General features: G+C 37.2%; 1 protein-coding gene across 1 annotated transcript in view; it reads right to left on the reverse strand.

Annotated features, from left to right (window-relative positions):
* The window catches only part of NCOA7 (nuclear receptor coactivator 7), a 175110-nt gene that overhangs the window by 143664 nt on the left and 9965 nt on the right, over window positions 1-21481 (reverse strand). The window contains 1 exon segment of the mRNA XM_078155161.1: window positions 12977-13121. The gene's annotated coding sequence lies outside the window, so the exon portion shown is untranslated.

Genomic DNA, 21481 nt, shown 5'->3' on the forward strand with positions numbered 1-21481 from the left:
ACTAGACCTTTTAAAATAGGAGCCAAGAGGAGGGAAGGATTATATCTAGTTGTGGGGATTAGGAAAGTCTTCATTAACAAAGTGCCATTTGCTATAAAACTGTGCGTACCCTTTGATCCAGCAATGCCACTACTAGGTTCTATATCCCAAAGAGATCATAAAAAAGGGAAAAGGACTCAACATGTACAAAAATATTTATAGCAGCTCTTTTTGTGGTGACCAAGAATTAGAAATTGAGGGGATGCCCATCAATTCAGGAATGGCTGAACAAGCTGTTATATGAATGTAATGGAATACTATTGCTCTATAAAAAATGATGAGCAGGCAAATTTCAGAAAAACCTGGAAAAACTCACATGAACTGAGTGAAGTGAGCAGAACCAGAAGGACACTGTACATAGTAACACCAACACTGTGTAATGATCAACGTTGATAGACTTAGCTCTTCTCAGCAATACAATGATCTAAGACAAATTCCAAATACTCATGATGGAAAATGCTATCCACATCCAGAGAAAGAACTATGGAGTCTGAATGCAGATTGAAGCATACTATTTTCTCTCTCCCCCCCTCATAGTTTTCCCCTTTTGTTCTGATTTTTCTGTCATAACATGACTAATGTGGAAATATGTTTATTATGAATGTATATGTATAACCTATATCAAATTGCATGCTGTCATAGGGAGGGGGAAGGGGGAAAATTTGGAAATCAAAATCTTATAAAAGAGAATGTTGATAACTAAAAATAAATAAATAGAAAAAAAGGTGCCATTTGAGTTAGTACTATAAGGATGTGAAAGGATTTGTTTAGGGAATGACAAAAAGGATAGGTTTTGATAGACTGAGCATAGATTTCATCTAGATGAGCAGTGGGAGATATAGAAAAGTTGGGTCTAAATTGCTAGATAACAAACTAAAAAAACCTGTTCTTTACTTTGTGAGCAACAGAAAAACACCGAAGACTTTTAAGAAAGGGAGTAATATGATTAAGATTAATCTGTCATACAGGATGCAGTGTGTGTGTGTGTGTGTGTGTGTGTGTGTGTGTGTGTGTGTGTGTTGAGTGGTAATAGACTGGAGATACAGACACTACTAATAAGTAGATCATTGTAACAGTCTTGGCAAAATGTAATAAAGGCCTGACCTAAGGTATTGGTGGTGTAGATGATGAAGAGAATCCAGAAACACTATAAACCAAACTCATCTAAAGGAGAGTGATCGGAATCAATCAATCAGCATTTATTAATAAGTATCTATTATGGGCCAGGCACTGTCATTAGAATGTTAAGAGGGCTGGAAATCATCCTATAATGATATAATATTATATTTTATATATATATATATATATATATATATATATATATACACACATATATATATATATACACATCTACATATATACATATAAACTGATACATGCTCAACTGATATGTATACACACAAATGTGTATATAGACATATATATGTATATGCATATGAGCTTAAAGAACTAGAGATATTTAGACTGGAAAAGAGAGAGTTTTGGAGGGAAAGGGTATGAGCGGTATTACATTTTTTGAAAAAGCAGTAAAGTGTTGAAGTAGATAAGAGTGCTAGGCCTGGAGTGAGGAAGACCTGAGTCCAAACTGGCCTTGGACACTTACTAGCTGTGTGACCCTGGGTAAGTCACTTAGATCTGTTCGCCTCAGCTTCCTCATCTGTAAAATGAGCTGGAGAAGGAAATGGCAAACCACTCCAGTATCTTTGCCAAGACAACCCCAAAAGGTCACAAAGAGTTGGACATGACTGAAAACAACAACATGTCTAAGAGGGATAAAACTTGTGCTTGGTCCCAGAAATAACAGAAAGGTGAATTTTGCACCATCCTTTCCTCTTGGATTTTCTCTCCTTTCTGGGTTTTTGTGACACTATTCTTTCTCCCAGTTTCCCCTATTATCTGTCTAGATCCTTCCTTTTCAACCTCCTTTGCTTGTTCATCATCCATATCTTGAACCCTAACTGGGGTTTGTCCTCCAAGGTTCTAAGTCCTCATACTCTTCTCTTTCCATACGCTCTCTTTTGATGAACTCATCAACTCCCAAGGGTTTAATTATCATCTCTCTGCCAGTGCCTTACAGATGCAGCCAGTCCCAGTGTAATTAGGGTATGTGGAATGCTAACTCACTGTATAGTGCCTTACACTTTTCATAGGGGCATACTGACCTAACTTATTTTATGGGCTGGTTTGCTCACTTTAACCTGCCTTCACATTGGCAGGTCTGGATCATCATGTGGTGACATTCTAATTCTCTAGGATCCTAGAAGTTATCCTGCTGAGGGGACCACACTCCTCCTACTCACTAATCTAGTACTTGAGCCCTCACCAATACATTCCTATTTATACAAACAGCCACTTACAATCATGACACTTTTAGATCTTAAACATAATTATTTAGTTAACAATAAGGTAAAAGAAATAATATCACCCACATATTAAGATGGATGTATAAGTAATAAAAACATCACAATACACATGTAAACTTGGATCACATTATCCCACTAATGCACTCTATATCTAAGAGAAGAATGTGCATACACTCACAGAAATCTGCTAAAAAGAAAATGAATAAGGAAATGCCATATTTAGGGTAACTCACAAATGTGGAACTGTAATGTTTGATGTCCTCTTTCTATACCAAAAACTGGCTGTAAAAGTTCCTTTTTGAGAATTATTTTTGAATTTTTTTAAGCAAGAACAATTTGTTCAATAAGTTGTAAAAATTCTTCCACTGATGATCTCACATATAACACTCATCTTGTATCTTTATGCCTTTGCCATAGCCACCTCCCACGCCTGGTAAGGATTCTTACATTACTATTGCCTCAGAATCTCTTCCTTCAAGTTGCAGATCAAGCACCACCTTTTACATAAAGCCTTCCTTGAACTCCCCTCCAGCTAGCCCCTCCCTCCCAAGCTATCTTATTGTTTACTACTTTGTACTTAACTGCATATATTCTCTTTATATCTATTATATATATGTTTCTATAGGTACTTGTTATCTCTCCCATTAGAATATAAGCTTCTTGCCAAGTAGGGAGCTTCATTCACTTTATTTGTGCATTCAAAGACTAGCACAGTGTGCCTAGCACATAGTAGCTACTTAATCCTTATTGATTGATTAATTCTAAATTAAATGATTCTACTCTAAATTAAAGACTAAATTCAACTCATAGTTTAAGTATAAAATAGCACATCCAATGACATTACCTCACAAGTATTGTAATGAAGATTATTTTCTATACCATCAGGGGATTTAACTATCTATTTCTATACCATCAGGGGATTAACTAACTATATTAAATATCTAAAAGAATACTTTTAGAAAAGAGCTATTTAGGGGGCAGCTAGGTGGTGCAGTGGATAGAGCACTGGCCCTGGACTCAGGAGGACCTGAGTTCAAATCCAACCTCAGACACATAACACTTACTAGCTGTGTGACTCTGGGCAAGTCACTTAACCCCCACTGCCCAGCCAAAAAAAAAAAAAAGAAAAGAGCTATTTAGATGCAAAGACACATCTCACAGATGCGTCAGATCAGTGCTGGTAGTGCATGTGACACATATGTTGCTTTTTTTCATTTAAACATCTGCCTTACCAGTCTAAATAGTGGCCAAACCTCCCTACCTCCAAATACTTATACAAAGTTCAGAGTACAATCCTGTATCAAATAAGGTAACAATAATGTAAGCAACAAGGATGAAGAATGGTAATGATAAAAATGAACAAAAAATGTACTCAAAAGAAACATAAAATAAACTTCGTAATAAACAAATTTATATTAGTTTTATTCAATTATTTTTCAGTTTGCATACACATACACACACACACACACACACACACACACACATATATATATATATATATATTTTTTTTTACAGTATCATTAATTATGAACTTGAAAGAATCTTTAAGATCTAGAGAGTGATTTACCCAAGGTCAGAGCTTGGATTTGAGCCAATATCCTCTGATGGCAAATCCAATGCTCTGTCTACTATGCTCTTTCCTTTTAAAGATTGTTTTAGGCATATAGCCTAAACCCTGAGGCTGTCTCTATTTGAACCAACATATACCTCACCTATCCTTCTAGTAGTTTTATACCCACTCAACCAGTCAGCTCCACAAATACCCAAATGTACCTAAGATGTCCTTCAGTTGTTTTTCGCGTAACATGTTTCTTAATACACAAATATAACTGCTATGTTTAGATCTTGATTACACTGTAACTTGGACACCTGAGGAACAAAACAAAATGTGCCTGTGAGAACAGCTTCTCCCATAGGATGCTTAAGCCCCAATATGGCACCTTCTCATTCTCATGCAAGGCTTCATTTGTATCCACGTATGAGAGCTATATTCAAATTTCTGATCATCATTCAAGGGCAGGAATTTGAATGGCTCCTTCAATAAAAAAAAGGAAAACAAGCATACAAAACACACACACACACACACACACACACACACACACACACACACACACACGCACACACACACACTGAATGCTTCGAAAGATCTGTGATTTCATCAATATGGCTACTCTTTCCACTGATGGAGATTAGACCCTCTTATGAGTTGTGGTATTCTCAAAATTCATGACCTAGCCTTCTGGTAATGAGCTTCTTTGAACTTAAGCTTGTCCGAAGAAGCCAGATGATACACAGTTCATCCTGAGACCTTCTTATGCTCTACCAGCCTAGCCATCTGGAATCCAAGCTCACTTCCACAGCTCAACAACACCTTAGCCTAAGATTTCAGTAGAAGACATACTTTATGAATAAATAAATATGCACAATTAGAGGTGCACACTCAAAATTTTGCCATTAATTAGGTGAGTGATCAAAAAAGTTTGAAGGAGTGAAGGGACAGTGATACTTTTTATAAGTATGGCTAAGGGAGCATTCCTAACTAAATGAAGAATAGAGGTGACCATAGACAACAAAATGGGATTGATTATGTAAAATTGTAAAACTTTTACAAAGAGAAAATCAATGTAGTTAGACTTAGAAGGGAAACTTTTTTTTAAATAAAAGTCTAATATCCATGATTGGGCAGCTAGGTGGCACAGAGGATAGAGTGCCAGCCCTGGAGTCAGGAATACTCCTCTTCCTGAATTCAAATCCAGCCACAGACACTTACTAGAGGACAAGTGACTTAAGACTGTTTGCCTCAGTTCTTCATCTGTAAAATGACCTGGAGAAGGAAATGGTAAATCACTCCAGTATCTCTGTCAAGAAAACCCTAGATGGAATTACAGAGAGTCAGACATGACTGAAAAAAGACAAAACAACAACGATATCCAAGATATGTAAAGAATTGATACAAACATACAAAAATGAGAGTCATTCACCAATATTCAAATCCAGAAGGGGACTGGAGATAATGCCAAATGAGGATCAGCTGAGAGGTAATGTAGCATAGTGGTAGAGAGCTGACCTAAAAGCCAGGAAGACCTAGCCAGATTTAAGTCTTGCTTCTGACAGATCCTAAATCTGTGATCCTAGGCAAGTCACTTAGCCAGTCATCACTTCAGAAGACTAATGATGAAGCATGCTTTCCACCGCTAGGCAGAAAGGTGATCAACTAGAAGTACAAAACTAAATATACATTTTCAGACAGGGTCATTAAGTTGATTTGTTTTGCTTAACTATACTAATTTGTTACCAAAGGGAGGATTTCTATTTGAGATGAAGGATGGAGGAGATAGTGAATAGTAATAGAGATGCAAAAAAAAAAAAGGTAGAGAAAGAAGGAGGAAAAGAACATCAATAAAACATTTTTAAAAAGTACCCAAAACTAAAAAAACATAAAAGAAGCAAAACTAGGGACAGCTAGGTGGCACAGTGGATAGATAGAGCTCTGGCCCTGAAGTCAGGAGGACCTGAGTTCAAATCTGACCTCAGTTACAAAACACTCACTAGCTGTATGATGCTAGGCAAGTCACCTAACCCCGAGTACTTCACCAAAAAGAAGGAGAAGAAGAAGAAGAAGAAGAAGAAGAAGAAGAAGAAGAAGAAGAAGAAGAAGAAGAAGAAGAAGAAGAAGAAGAAAGAAGAAGAAGAAGAAAAACTAAGTTCAGAAAGGGATACAAATAGGAAAATTTTTTACTGCCTTATTAAATTTAATATACACTTTAAAAATCAAGCTGTAAATAACAAGTTCACAGTTGTAAATACAATACTTTTTTATTCTTTATAATGTTGAAATGTTTGTGTCTATTGATGATTTAAGTTCATGATAAAAAATCAAATTAAAACAAATATCCAACTGGGAAACAATTTTCTTCATCATTTAATTAAATGAATTATGTTTTAAGTTTTTAAAACACAAGCAAGATATATCAGAATATTTTCTTTGGTGGGTTGGCAGACTACTTGCTCTATTTGTTGATTTGAAGCATAATCTTTGGCCAATCTATTTCTCCACAGAAAATGAATTAATAAATGAGAATGTAACCTATGTCGCTATGGAAACACAACCCCAGAATTCATCAACTACTGATGTTTTGGAACTAGGATTTCTGGGAAGGTCTTTGTGCAAATATCTGGGACTGCATTACAAAGATTTCTGTGAGAAAGATTCTGGAAGGAGAGAAGCCAAGATGGGAGTGCAGAATCTGGAATTCAAGCAGGCCCCCCCCCCATCTTGGGATCCTGTAGTAATGTCTACTCCCAGTGTTTTGCTTTCCAATTATCCTCTCCTGAGAGACTATGTTGCTCTGCTGTTGCTGCTGCTGCTGCAGGCAAAGTGATGAGGCTGTTTGCTATGTTGTTCAGACTGAGGCAAGACCCAAAAAGGGAAAACTGTTATGAACTGAGAGTGATTATTAGTGATAGCTCTCTGAGTCTCTTGCCAGGGAATGGGAGCAAAATGCAATTAGCTGTCCCCACCCACTCCCAAGGCATTTGCATCTATCTACTCCTTCCCCTCCAGGCAAAAGAGAATAAAGCAGTTATTGGATGTGAAAGTACTCTGAACTGACTGACTGCATGTAGCCATGAATTCACAATCCTCCTCTTTGGTCTTTGTTCTCTCATAGCTACCATTCATTCCCTTTTTATGTAAAGAAAACTAGGAGCTGCTAATCTTTGGTTGTGCGGTTAATATTAGCAGTGCCAATAGAGATTTGGGAGAATGGGTGAGTCTGGTAGGAAGCAAGATGCAAATTCAATAAGAAGGGGATCCCACCTGGGAATCAAAACATTTTGGCACCACTTAGTGATAATGTTCCTTAGCCAGTTCAAGGTGATAATCAGGTCTGGCAGTAAGTGGAGAGGGACTAATAATCTAACACGAATCAAATCCCTGGACAAAGCAGAATAAGTTTAGGGAGCCAACCAGAACTTGGGAAAGGGGGACCTTCACTGGTGTACGCTTAAGTTTCCCACTGGTCTACCTATTTCCCTCCAACTTACAAGTGGATGAGGACTTACAAGAGGGATGATCCAAGTGCCCATTATCTTACTATTATTATTATTATTATATCATCTATATTTATCTATTGGGATTATAAGTGAGGTCATCTATACATTGTTACAAAAACACAGATAATCAGTGTAATGTAATAAGATCGAGGGATCTGGAGTTAGAGGTCTTGGGTTTGAATCCAGGCTTTGCACTTTCTACTTGAATAACTGGGCAAATCACATAATCTGTTTCATCATGAAATAGATGTCATATAAGTCCTCCTTAAGGAAAAAGAAAGAAGGAAAGGAAGGAAGAAAAAGAAATCTATGAAACTATGAGATAACATAAAAGATTGGTACTTTGTCATCTTTCTAGGGACTCAAATGATATGATTCTAAGTCCCTTCAAGCTCCAAATTTCTATGATTTCATGAAATGCCTTCCTTCTCAGGATGTTGAATGGTTCAAAGACATTCTCTTATTATCTTATCTATTATTATCTTATTATCTTCACTGTCCATGTGAGAAATCAGGTGTTAAGCATTCTTCCACCTGCAGAAAGAGGACAAGCTCAAAGAGGAGAAATGATTTGCTGAAAGTCATACTGAAAGGCATCATCAGCATTGAAAACAGAACACAGGCCTACCCCGATCTCAGTGCACTGACCACAAAAGAACACTTCCTTATTGTCTTTGTTTATTGGACACCCACCATGGGCCACAACTATTCAGGGAAAGGGCTGGGGATAGTTACAACATGCCCCACAGTGCTAACAGGGAAGATCCCCAGTGGCCACAAAAGATACTGTTGTTATTAGAAACAAGGGAAAAGTTCCACAATGAGGGACCAACTCAGAGAACTCAGGCAACCATTCAAGCCTTTATTAAGCACCTACTATGTGTCAATCCTGATAAGTACTGGGGATACAATGACAGAAATAAAAGTCACTGCCCTCAGGGAGTTTAAATTCTATCAAGGGAGACAAGTATATAAATAAGTACATAGAAAATATATTCAGAATAATTACAAGATTATGGGAGAGAGCAGCTCTGGGAGATCAGAAAGGCTTCCCGGAGAAAGTGGCACTTGGAGTGTTTTAAAGGAAACAAGGGAATTGCTTGAGGCAAAGTAAGGTGGGAGTACATTCTAGGTCTGGGGACAGCCTAGGCAAAGGTGATGTGACAAGAGCTAGAGCTTCTAGTGTGAGGCATAATAAGAAGTGCAAATTACCTGTATGAATGAATGAATGAGAAAAATGTTTATGAAGCACTTACTGTGTGCTAAGCACTGTGATAAATGCTGGGGATATAAATAGGAAGGCAAAAGGGGCCATCCTTAAAGAGGCAGCATTCTAATTAGGGGGAGATAATATATTCATAGTTGGTTTTAGCTACAAGTCAAAAGAAAAGACCCAGTAGTTCTTAGGGTAAAGTAGCAAAGCAGATGGTAATACCTTTCCTTTGATGTCATTCCACTGATAAAACCATATCTATTTCTGATGTTGAATGCTTTGAAAATACTAGGATTTTGGTGGTTAGAACTTTCTTTTTCAGATCAAGCAGGGGCTGAAGAACTTGTTGAGGAGTCAAATCTCCACAAGGGGTGCTCCTCTAGACAACTGCTGCAGTAGCTGGGCTGATAGTCTGGAGGTGCTGTTTTTCCTGGGTCTCTTGAACTTACCTGTCTGATGGTGGCAGCTGCTGGATGGTTGGTGTTGGTGCTTTGAGGAATGGCAAGGTCCCTTCTCTACTAGAGTTGAGGTAAGATTGCAATTTCTGGGGCTCTTAGTCTCTACATTCTGGTATAGCTCCACTAGGGTCTGAGGGTATCAGTTCTTAGGTCATTCCCCCTCCTTTCTCATGGAGTTCATTACCTGGCCCAGAGTCTTCTGTCCACTCTTTTAAATTTGGGGCCTGGGTGAGTCACTTAACTTCTCTCACTCTTAATTTCCTTATCTGCAAACCTAACCTATCAAATGAGATAATATATATAATGTGCATTGTAAATCATAAAGCCCTCTATTAACATTAACTATGATTATTATAGTATATATTGTTAAATCCAATAGCTTTCTGTCAGTCCTCATTCTTCCTGACTTCTCTGCAATGTCTGACACTGTTAATGAGCCCCTCTTTTTGAATATTCCCTTCTACCTTAGTTTCCTGACATTCCTCTGTCATGGTTCTGCTTCTGCCTGACAAATCCTTCTGAGACTCTCTTGCAGAATCATCGTCCATGTCCTGTCCCCTTTGTGTGGATGTATCTCAAGATTCAGTCCTGGGCCCTCTTCTCTCTCCACACTTTCTCTTGGTGATATAACAACAACATTTATATAGTACATACAATATGTCAGGCATTGTGCTAGGTACTTTACAATTATTGCCTTATTTGATTCTCACAATAACCCTGGGAGAGAGGTGCTATTATTATTATTCTCATTTTACAGATGAGGAAACTGAGGCAAACAGAGTTTAAGGGACTTGCATATGGTCACACAGATAGTAAGTGGTCTGAGGCCAGATTTGAACTTGTCTTCCTGTCTCCAGGTCTAGCACTCTATCCACTGTACCACCTAATTGCAGATCTCATCAATTCCCATGAATTCAACTATTCTTTCCTGGAAAATAACTCCCAAATCAATGCATCCTGTATTCATCTCTCTCCTGAGCTCCAGTCCCACATATATAATTGTTCATATCCATGTGGATGCCCTATATGCATCTCAAAATCAACAAGTTGAAAAGAGAATTCATTATCTTTTCCCATAAACCTCCTCCTCATTCTAACTTCCCTATTTCTGTTGATGGTACTGCTATTCTTCTAATCACCCACACAGAGCCAAAGAAAGACTAAAACAATCCCTTACCCTCAAAGAACTTACAATCTAAAACAGGGAAAACTTGCAAATAACTATGTACAAACAAGATATATACAAGATAAATCGGAGATGCTTTTTCCCCCTTTATTGCTGTTTGATAGATTTGTATAGACCATAAATTCAGAGGTGATTAACACAATCAAAGTTTTAGATTAAGTTTTGGGGTAAAAAATAAATGCAATGCCTTTTTAAAAAATCAATGTAATAAACTGACTAAAGAATTTTTTTAAGAAAGTGGATTTGACTATATTTTTAGGTCTATTATCTACAATAGAAGCAATAAAGTACATTTACTAAGCAATTCTCCATTCCTCCAATGAAAAGCTTATAAATATTTTGTGTTTTGCTGGTCAGTATTGAAAGCACACTTGAAATACACCAGGTTATCTATAGGATTTAAAAAATGCGCACTGAAAAACAGCTGAATGATCATTCCCCTTTAATATGCCTCAGTATCCAAACTGATAATACAGACTAAAAAAGGCATTAGGGGATGGGTAATGAAAAAATACTATGCATATCAATACTATTCCATTCAACAAGAACTCACTTACTGAGTACCTTTTATGTATAAACAGTGCTATAATTAATAGAAAACTGATCTTTATTATTATCCTCTTCACTCTCAAAAGTTTTCAATAATGATTTTGGTTTCAGCACAGTATAGAAGAAAAAATGCTTGATATGAATTTAGAGGACCTGAATTCCAATTCATGCGCCTATCCTGCTAGTTCTGTGGTCTTGGACAAGTAATTTAAATTCCTTGAGCCTCAGGTTCCTGATTTGAAAGTTAGGAACACTTGCATCACTTACCTTATAAGTTATTGGGGCGGGGGAGGGGGGAAGTGCTCTGTAAACCTTTAAGTACATTTATATATATATATATATATAATTTGTACCCATTATATATAAGTATACACACACACACACACACACACACACACTAAAACACCCTCCTCACAGGTACAGATCACTAAACCTCTAATAACTTAGTAGTTGGTCTTCAAAAGTTGCACTGGACAAAAATCTTCATCACCCTGCAGCAACCTGGTGATGAGCTTCTCTGAACTTAGACTCAGTTTTGTATAACTCTGTGAGCCATTCGTGAGCCTATCCTTGCAGGTTTTCCAGGAAAACCACTGTTTAAAGAGGATGCCCAGCACAGCCATCTCTTCATTTCTCATCCAACCGCACTCCTCTGGATTTCTCTATCGTATCTCCAGGAACCTCACCATCTTGCAAGATCACATCAGCCTTGGTACTCACACCTTATTGGTACCCTCTGCTCCTGGGGCCCCTCTAAAGGATGGAGCTGGAGAGCTCCTCCTAAGACTTCCCTTTGTTAAGAAGATGCCCTGGCCAGCCATCTCTTTATTTCCCATCCAGATGCACTCCTTTGGACTTCTCCATAATGCTCCCTGACACTAAGTAGTACTCTTCCCTCTCATTCTCTTCTCTCCTCCCCTTTTCAGCTTCCTTTTGTGTGTTGTCTACCAACAATGCTTAGCACAGTGCTGGCACGTAGAAGGCACTAAATAAATGTTTACTGATTAACTGATTGACCTCACAGGATATTACCTTCTAGAACCAAGAGTCACCACTGGGGTGGTCACCACTAGTATTTAGTGGAGCATCTTTAAAATTTTAAAAATTTTAAAAAAATTACATAAAAATTTTATGTAATTTAAAAATTACATAAACTTGGGTTGTTATGAACATTGTGCACCCAGCCCTGGGACTATGTACAGAAAAATCTACAGATGTAAAAGGTATTGCTGAGTGGATTGCTGCTTTCATGGTTTTCAGACTTCATGAAGTTAGAAAGATGAGACTGACTACACATGTCACAATTAGAAACCAGAACATAATCAAATGCCAAAATGGGTCATACATATAATAAGTACTTTGAGGGGTCTGGGAATTAAATTGTCAGGGAAGGCTTGCCAAAGATAAAAGATTAACCAATAAGTAGCTACATGCCAAGAAAATACACCAAGATTTTGGCAGTGGTACACTATTAGTGATTCCAGTGGTATGCTAAACATACTGTTACTATAATTCTGCAAGACTTATATAAACTTGATATACCATAGTCTAGGTATGACCATAATTTTTTTAAAGCCTATTGTCATTTGCAAGTTCAAAAAAATGGGATCAAGTGCAAAGAGTGAAGCAAAGCTAAATCACTAGAAACAAGGAAAATCTGCCTGTGAAATCAGATTAACATAGCCAATAATCTGCACTGTGGAAAGAGCTAGTCGTGTGCCTTTCAGGTAAAGCATTCAGAAATACTGGATTGAGTCATTCAGCATGCACACACTTTATCCTTTAAAGAGCTACACAATTATTATCCATCTATGTATAAAGCATACGTGATCTCAAGGATATCCACATCAACCTAAAAATTATGCATGACACTCATAGTGAATAGGAAAACATAGAAACACCCTGATCCATAAACTATTGTAAGGCTTTTTAGAGATGGAGGTCAAAATTACACACTCAATATTACTTTGCATTCAAAAGAAACAGTGGACTCTTCAAATGAAGAATCAGTGTGGAATAAAGGAGAAATAGCTGACTTTGGAGTCAGGAAGCCAGGAGTTCAAATCCCACCTCTTATACAGATTGGCTATATGAGCCTGAGCAAGCCACTTACCTTCTCAGGTTTCTAGGCAACTCTAATACCGTAAGTTGCAGAAAGGTGCCAATCTGCATTGGGAGGGGAAGCTTGAGTGAGTTTCCTATACCAATGAATCACAAGTTCATTCCTTATGCCTGGTCAAACAATATGCCAAAGCCATCTAGAAGAATGAGAGAATGGTATCCATATAGCACAAGTAACATTAACAAAGGGTATATTCCCTTTTTTTATGCTTCTTCTGGCTAGCCCAAGGATTCAGTTTACAAAGTAATGGATGGTCAGCCAAGAAGAGTCCAACATCCAAAACCAAAGATCAGATTATGCATCTTTCTTGATATATTTAAATCTTGAGATTCAGACACATCAAAACTTAAAGGGATATTATAAAATATTGTGCAAAAGACATTGATTGTGTTTTAAACATCTGTTACTTCTTTTCTCTGGCACCTAGAAACATATCTGTTTTATATAATTCAAATAAAAACATGTTTATGTTGTCAAGAGAATGTAAAAAAAATAATCAACAGTATTATTTTGTCCAATTAAAACAGAAAGATCTCACATATGCAGTTGTTACACAGTGGATAAACCAGTACCATCTTTTTTGGATAAGATAACAAATGGCAAGATTTTGGCTGAGATATAAGCATAGACACTAACATTTTTAAAAGTATGGAAAATTCCAAAGATTAAGCATAACTATTCATTAATCCTTTACAAATATCATACTTATTTTCAGTGGTAACCTTAACATAATGAAACCATACTAATATTTTTAGGTCATATTTTCTATTCTATATACCCCTTTCTATTAATATCTAATTGCTTCTTTTGCTTTTTATATCTTTCTAACTAGACTGCAAATAAGCATCTCAAAGGCAAGTAATAAGTGCCAAATTTTCATGTGTATTCTGGCCACATAATGTATGTCTTAAAATTCTTATCATAGATCTATGGTTGGAAGGGACCAGAATAAACATCTAGTCAACATCCTTCCCTTCACTTTACAGATGAGGAAACTGAGGTTGAGGGACATAAAGTCACATGCCAAAGATGATACTGGTAGTATTTACGAGGATTTGAACCCATGTCCTCAAGTGTCTCCCTGGAACCCAAGTCCAGAGTCAGTGCTCTTGCCAAGGCATGCCTTTCATTATTGATTGGTTATAGCTAAAGACTATATAAGAGCAGCTAATATCTTAACTGGGAAGAACCATTTAAAAATTCACAATTAAGTTTTATTACAGGTTCTACTACAAATGAAAATAATTTGTAAGATTACATGACCTTTTGCTTAGACCAAAAGTACCAATAGGTGAAAATATTGAGATCTGATTCCCCTCCAGAGAATGGAAGACTATGCAGTTTGAATATACTTAATAAATTATTATAAACCCCCGAGAAGTTTAATGAATATACATAAATTCGAGCAAACAAGTGATCAGAAATAATAACAGATGTAAACAGGACTAAAATGCTTGCTAACTGACATTTATTTATGAGCCTTTAGCAATACTTTGTATATAACAGCCAGTTTTATTTTCTCTTTCCTATAAAATCTAGAGAATATAAACACCATAAAATAGAGTTGGGGAATTGGGGGGGGGAAGGAAATGAAGAGTAAAAAGACTTTAAAATGGTCAAGTATATAACAGTTCAAAATATTAAACCATATTTATAGATCACAGAATTTTAGAGTTGGAAAGGATTATGTGGGGCAGCTAGGTGGCACAGTGGCTACAGCACCAGCCCTGTATTCAGGAGGACCCTGAGTTCAACTCCGGCCTCAAACACATAACACTTACTAGCTGTGTGACCCTGGGCAAGTCACTGAACCCCACTGCCTAGTCAAAAAGAAAAAAAAAAGAAAAGAAAGGATTATGAATCTAGTCTAACCCTCTCTTCAGTGACTTAATGAATCCTTTCTACACCATTCCTGAAAAATGATTGTCCAGCCTCTTCTTGAACTTGTTCAGTGACAGAGGAACTAACTCACTACCTCTCAAGTCAGCGCATTCCATTGTTGAAGAGTTCTAAATTTTAGTAAATACTTTCTTATATTTTTTGCCCCAATCTGCTTCACTTCCAGTATGTACTAGTCTAAACACTGTTCTCTGAGGTGAGGCAGATTAAGTTTAATCTCTCTTCTAGGTAACAACCTTTCAAATATAGTCTTTTCTTTTCCAGGCCCAGAATTCTAAGTTCTTGTCATTGTCTTATATGACACAATTTGGATACTTGTCAATTCAAACAGGTATATATTATGAAGGAAACATGGTATCATGGAAAGAAAAATGGATCTGCCATCAGAGGACCTTAGTTCAAAGCCTAGTATGGCTACTTTCTACCTGGGTGACCTTCAGTAATTTGCTTTTGCCCTTCTAGACCTTGATTTTCTCATCTGTAAATTGAAGAGGTTGGATGAGACAGATAGTAAGTTTTTTTCCCCAACTCTTAATCTATGATCTATTCCATATGCATTTATTGAATCCATAGTATATGCTGAAAAGAGGTGTACTAGGAGCAAAGAGAAATTCAAAAGCATAAAAAAAAAAAAGACAAAGCCCCTGCCCTCAAAGAATTTATAGTCATTTGATGAGATATGTAGAGGAAAAAAAAACAACAGCACAAGGCAAATGAACAAACTAGTGGTATAGACAGTGAGTAATGTGGATATGAAAGGCAAAGAAGAGTGAGTCAATAATATTCAGGGCATGCATATTTGCTGATTGGAGGTAATAAAACTCAACAGGCAGAAGAAGATCAAGAGCATTCTAGGTAACCCTAATAGCGTAAAGAAAAGTTTGTATGTAAGTATTTATATGGTGTGTAAAGAAGTGTGAGGAGACCAGCTTCACTGGAGTGTGAGGAGACCAGCTCGTTTTGGAGAGGTGTGAAAATTAAGGTTCCATAGGAAAAATAGAAACAAATAATGGAAGGCCTAGACAGGAATGAGGAATATGCTTTATTTTACAGGAAGGTGAGAACAGTTTCTCTCTCTCTCTCTCTCTCCTCTCTCTCTCTCTCTCTCTCTCTCTCTCTCTCTCTTTCTCTCTCTCTCTCAGTAGAAACAGCATCATACCTACATAAATATAAAATGATTTGTAAAATCTCATAGAGAGGATGGTATATGAGTACTATGCCTCGTACAATAGTGAGAAGGTGTAGAGGAAAAACAAGTTAACAGAAAGCTTGGCAAAAAACAAAAACAAAAACAAAAAACCAATTAAGTCAAATCATCCCAAGAGCACTCAAGGCTGAAATCTGGAGGAATGAAATAAATAGATAAAAAATGGAAATATGTCAAAAATTTCTGTAACAATTTTTTTCTCCATCAATGACAGTGGAGCCACCACATGTGCATTCCAACAACACAGTTTCTGATGTTTTACATGACAAAGTAGAAATGGCAATACGGAAAACAAAGATGAGAACAGCAGCTTAAACTGACCCAATATCCATAAAAGTGGTTTGTATTGGAGTTGACATAATTGAAGAAATGATTCTCAAGGTATCTGACAGAGGAGAAGATATCAGATGCTTGGAAAAAATAATGGATATTATTACTACCAAAAAGGGCAATTAAAAAAATGTTCCTACCAACCCATATGTTAACTGTCCTAGCTCTATAAAACCTTCAAGATAATCCACACATGTATCAAGGACATCATTGATGAAGGTATGAGAAGAGAACAGGAAGGTTTTTTGAAATTACACAGTAAAAGACACAAAAAAAGAAATATATAGGAAACCACAAATTTCCATTTCATACTGCTCATTTAAAAAAAACGTATGTAATAATTCTACAAATCACAGTCAAAACTATCCTGCTTGACTGTACTTCCTTCTGAACTTCCTTCTCTTCTCTTCTGAGCATTTTTGACAGTTTCAATGGCCCTCTTTTTATGGGGGGCCTCCTCTCATACTAGACATCCCTTTCCCCTCAACCCTCAATTAAAAATTGAGGGGAAAATACCATAAACAGATAAGCATGGTCAAAAAAAATGAACCCACAAAGAGGTCATATCCAAAAACATGTCTTTCTGTCCCTTACGTTAGGAGATGGGTAACGTACTTTGTCATCAGTTCTCTGGAAAAATAATTGGTCATTTCATTGATACTTAAATCTTTGGCAGTCATTTGTCTTTACAATGTTGTCATTCTTATGTGCATACACACACACACACACACACAATACACACACACATATACACACACACACATATATAATATAGTCATCTTACTTCACCATTTACTTCATTCTGTGTCAGGTCAAATGACCCCGAATTCTCTGAAATCACCTTTTTTATTTCTTATGGCACAATAATATTCCATTCCATTCATCACCACTGGTTCAACCATTTGTCCCTTTATATGCTGGCTCATTTCTTTTCTTTGTTTTTCATCCCCTCCACCAGCATTAGGAAGGCTACTTTTGTGTGTCTCTTCCCGCTATAATGTTATCTTCTCTCAGGTCCTAGTCTCTTCATCACACTCAACCCTGTTGAGTTTGATGTATTTCTACACCAAATTATATGTATTTGTTGATGAATATGTGTATTTACCCCTCCACACAGCTAGTGAGTGTTATGTGTCTGAGGCCGCATTTGAACTCAGGTCCTCCTGACTCCAAGGCTGGAACTCTATCCACTGAGCCACCTAGCTGTCCCTCTTTTGTTCTTGTATAACTCCCTCAATACTCTATGACAACATTAAGATTTTCCAGGGACACTTGTTTCTTCTCCCCCATTAGAATGCTAGCACTACATTATCCTATAGCCCTTTCCAAATGCTCAAATGAATTTACCTTTTTAGCTTTCTTTTTTCTCGAGTTTGCATTTTAAAATCTCTACTCAGCTTCATTCTCTTCATCAGAAAGTTTGAAAGTTCTCTATTCCATTAAAGGTCTATTCTCCAACCCCCACTGGATAATACTTAGCTTTGCAGTAGGGAATTGGTACCTGATTATAATCCTATCCTTTTTGCATTTCGGAATATTGTATTACAAGATCTCTGATTTGTAATAATATTTGTAATTTGTAATAGACTGTCAAATCTTGTGTGATTGTGACTATAGCTACTTTGTACTAAAACTTCTTTCTGGATGCTTGTTATAGTGTTTTTTCTTTGACATGGGAGTTCAAGATTTTGGCTATGTCATTCTTGGAACTTTGCTTTTGGGGTTCCTTTCAGGAGGTGATCAGTGGATTCTTTTTATCTTCACTTTATACTCTGATTCTAATAGATCTGAAGTTTTCACTTATTTCCTGAAACAGTGTGTCCAGGCTTTTCCTTATCATGGTTTTCAGGTAATTGCAGATTCAGAATCCACTGATTCTTAAATTATCTTTTTGGGGACTATTTTGTGTGTCAGGGTTATTTTTTTTAATAAGCTAGCTTACATTTTCTTCTTTTTTCAATCTTTTGATTTTCTTCTAATATTTCCTGCTGTCTCATGGGGTCATTGATTTCTGTTTGGTCTAGCATTTAATCAGAACACTGTTACTTCGGTAAGATTTACCACTTTTTCTTCTAAGCTATTTTATTCTCCTTCTGATCTTTTCCTCTACAGCTTTATTTAAATTTTTAATCCCTTGCTTCATTTCTTCTATGTATTCATGTAGTCCTTTGGACTAAATGAATTGGAGGGGGGATCCATTTTTTCCTTTGAACTTCTGCTTGCAATTGTTATGGAGTTACTTTCTCTTTTTAAGCTGGATTTTTGAGCCTCTCAAGATCTAGAGTATTTTTAAATACTGCTCAATGTCTTATTTGGTTTACTCATTTCTTCAGCTTTAGCTCCTGAATCCGGGGTTTGTGCCAAGGTCAAGCTCTGTTTCCCTGCTTCCCATTTGTATGGGGTGATCAGCCCTGTGTGGATTCATCCTGGCTCCCCTGGGTTCCAGGGCTTATTTGTTCAACCTTCTCGGATAAGGTTATCTGAGGTAGGAGACCATGTGCAGATCCCTGAGATTCACAATATTCAGGACCCTCTTTGGAGTCTTTAGACCGAGTGTTAGGGGCTTCTAAGCCCCTAGGCCTGGCATGTCCAGCTCTAAGAACTTCTGAGCCATGCTGGTGGCTTCCCAGAACTTCCTCCTACTTTCCTAGGCTGAGATGGAATCTCAGCTCTTGCCGCCTCCAGACACAGAAATCTGCAGGCTCCATATGCTTCTGGACCACTCTGGTCTTACTGAGACACCACAGGCTTATTTGCCTGTGACTATGCTGGCTTTGCTAGCAGCACCTTTTCCTATTGTTTGTGGGCTTCTAAGTAGTTCTTTGAACTGTTCTGGAGTAGAAGAAATCACTGACTGTAGTTTCCTACTGAATTGCTTGACCTGAATTTCAGGTTTTTGCTAGAGTAAGTCTATATGGGCAGCTACTTTTGTCTCTTTTTCTTCCACATCTCTACCCAGATCAGCAAATGACAGAAGCCAGTGTGATCTTGAGGGTTGGAAGGGGCACCTTAAAATCCTGGATGTTTTCTTGGGGGGGAAGGGTAAAGATTTATTCTCATATAGGTTAATGAAGATGGAGTTCTGAATTTCCTACCCAGAAACACTTTTTAAGTGCCAGCGTAACACCAAACTCTAATGATAAGATTTACAGTGAGATAGTATTTTTGTTTCTTTAGAATGAATAGTACTATGACCTACATGTGATTCACCACAGCCAATATAAGCACATCTATTCACTCACAGTCATAGTCATGATCATGGCCAAGGCAACCAGGGCTCACCCATCAGCGGTAGAAGAAGCAGAAATGGCAACTATCCCCACCATGTTCTGTTCTCATTCAGGCTGGGAGAGCTCCCTATCCTGGCCAGCAATACTCAGGTTATTCCCCACCCCTCTCCCTCCCTGGCTGGGCCCATGTCTCCTCTCATCCAGCCACATTTGGTGCCCCTCTAATTAATCTCAACACTATCTCTTGCTTTGTTCCCTTCTCCCAACTCACAAGATTACCATCCTAGTTTTCAGGTCCTTATAACTTCTCACTTGCATTATTTCAGTAGGTTTCTATTTGGCCTCCCTGATGTATATGGTATATATATCTCATATATATGATATATATGTATATGTGTATATAAATGTTTGTATATCTATGTGTAGATATACACATATACATATATACATACATATATCTTCTAGACACCATCCTTTTTAGAGCTGTTAAAGTGATAGTCCTAAAGCACTGGTCTGATAACATGCCATTCCCCTGCACAATGAATACCAGGGCGCTCTGTTTGTTTTATCACTAGGATCAAATATCCACTCTCCAGTTGGCATTTAAAGCCTATCATAACCTGGTCCCTCCTTGCTTTTCCAATCTTATTTTATACATTACTCCCCTTCATACAGTTTACCTTCCAGCCAATCTGAATTTCTTCTGATCCTCATATATGACTTTCATGGCTTTTTTCATGCCAGAAACTTACTTTCTGCATCTAGTTTCCTTGAACATTGACTTGAACACAATGAGGACTTTCTTGATCTCTCCTGTTAATGCAGCCCTGACCCCCACTGAGTTACTTTGTATTTATTAGGTATATACTTAATATATATTTACATATGTTCATTTTGTCTTCCCTTACAGAATGTAAGATTCTTGAAGACATTTTTGTGGACCTAGCACAGTGCTTAGAACACAGTAAGCACCTAAATAGATGTTTTCTGATTAAGTGATCAATCTCAAGTAAAACCTATGGTTGAAACAAATGCTTGCCATGTAGATATAGATATAGATATAGATATAGATATAGATATAGATATAGATATAGATATAGATATAGATATAGATATAGATATAGATATAGATATAGATAGATAGATAGATTTTATAAATGTATATCTCACTGTCGTTTAAGATACCCAGTACAGAATATAAGTTGAAGAGGTACACTAGAGATAGTGAGGTTCTCCAAATGCTCTTGTTTGCAGATTACATTGTACTGATTGCATTAATCTAGTTTCAACCATTTTTCTCTAATATTCTCTTATCAAATTTTTAAAAATTTAAGCATTTGTTAACATGTCACGTCCTCCTGTAGAATGTAAGCTCCTTGAGCACAGGAACTATTTTTATTTTGTCTTTGAAACAAATGAAGTGCTAAGTGCAGTCCTTTGTACATAGAGGGTATTAAATAAATCATTGTTGAATTAAATTTAAGTAAATTAAGGTACACTGCTGAAGCTCTTAAATAAGATCGATAGTCATTTAAAAAAAAAACATTTGCAGAGCATTAGAAGAGGGATAGTGACTGGATGTGCGGTTTCATGGGCATAGAGAACTCCCAGGTAAGGAAACTCCTTCCACTAATGCAGGTCAGTACCTTCTCTGCAACTTCTAGTCTCAGAAAGTTGCCCAAGGGAGAACACTAAGAAGTTCAGTGACTTGCATGGGGTCACGTTTCCCATCTGTGCTGTGTCTGAGGCAAGACATCTTACTATCCACAAAGGAAAAGCCAAGTGGTTAATGAGTGCCTGCTATCCACATGACCTAGTGGAAAGGACATT

This window comes from Phascolarctos cinereus, unplaced genomic scaffold (genome assembly GCF_003287225.1).
Source record: "Phascolarctos cinereus isolate Bilbo 61053 unplaced genomic scaffold, phaCin_HiC Scaffold_5;HRSCAF=322, whole genome shotgun sequence".
Lineage (NCBI taxonomy): Eukaryota > Metazoa > Chordata > Mammalia > Diprotodontia > Phascolarctidae > Phascolarctos > Phascolarctos cinereus.